The sequence below is a fragment of the Bombus terrestris genome, chromosome 4 (genome assembly GCF_910591885.1).
Source record: "Bombus terrestris chromosome 4, iyBomTerr1.2, whole genome shotgun sequence".
Lineage (NCBI taxonomy): Eukaryota > Metazoa > Arthropoda > Insecta > Hymenoptera > Apidae > Bombus > Bombus terrestris.
The window spans coordinates 8,085,547-8,087,085 of NC_063272.1; positions in this window are offsets into that span (position 1 = coordinate 8,085,547).

Sequence of the window (1,539 nt, forward strand, 5' to 3'; positions counted from 1 at the left end):
GATTTTAAGAATCCTCCCGCATTGAACGTATTAAGAAACTTGGAAGACGTTAGGTTAATTTCGTCTTTTATGATACTTTCTTTTTGGATGTATAATCTTCACGAGACTGTTGATAGAAGAATTCACTATGTGTTCTTTGAAATAATTTGCAACTTTTGGTACTTGAGAAACTTGTAAGTTGGTCTCATAAGTTAATGAACCTATTGTTAATTGATTTTGAGTCGATTAAGACAAGCTGTCTTTGTGGGCATAATGTACAAAATAGTTTCTATTTTTAAATAAGAAATAAAATATATATACAATATCAATGAATGCACTTGGACTTCTTTACAGAACGTATATTTAATTTTGTTTATATTGCGATGCTTGTTACCAGAATTCCAGTTACCATAATTAAAATATTCTAGGGATTAGTTAGAGCAAGTTTTAATACCTAAGCTTTCAACAACTATTTGTAAAAAATTCTAACGAATCTAGAAAATAAATCTAGAAAATAAATATAGAAAATTGCAAAACACAGCTGTGCGACATTAAATGTCCGCATATAACTGTAAATGGTGCAATTGCATGTAACTTTTTAATTATTGTATTAAAAAATCGATTGTGTGAAATTGAACAAAGGCCATATGCACATGAGGTATAAATATTCAATTTCTTTTTATTACCTTGAGAATTACTTTCTGTTCGTTTTTACATACTCTAAAGAATCCATGAATCGCACAACAGGTCAGGATACGAATGCCCCACGATATTATGGGATTGAAATGCATTCTATGTTAATTTGAATGTAAAAAAAGTCTGTACTGTATAAAATCTAATTAAACTACTGTTAGAATCGAATTAAGAGAAAGAAAGTAATGAAAATCACAAAAATTATTATCGACCTGTAAGTAAAGGAATAAAATATTCATACCTATAAACAATTTTTACTGATCATAAATCGATAAGTCATGAAACTCTCCTCCTCGTTATATATTTCTTACTAAATTTCCATTTTAATTTCGATCTGGTTAACATTTTTCCCATGCGCTTATTTATTTGATTACAAAGAAAATTTTAATAATTTATGATGCTTTGTGTATTATTTAGAAATTTTTCAAGAATTGTTCAAAAGTTACCTTTGCAGTTGTATTCTAAATTAATATTGATATTTTCACACGTCCTTAGATATTTTGATGAAGACGAATAATTAATCTGGTGATTCAGTTTATAAACAATATAGCGCAATAAGTGGCAATAATGAAATTATGTGTTCTTAGATTTGCACATATCTTAAAAATTGTTTAATCTTCTAATTGAAAAGTTTCTTGATATAAAAATTTTGGACAACGCAATGTAGCCCTTTTAATTTCTATTTTCCTGTTTTTGAAATTACTGATTTTTCGTCTATTCGTTATGATGTTTCCTAGTAATTCCATCCAATAGCAAAAATCTCAAAGGCAGTTTCAACTGTAACTAATACTAAACATCGTATCAAGGGGGCGATAGTTATCGTCAATCGAGATCAAGTTAGAAACGATTCTTTAAACTCATTTTCAA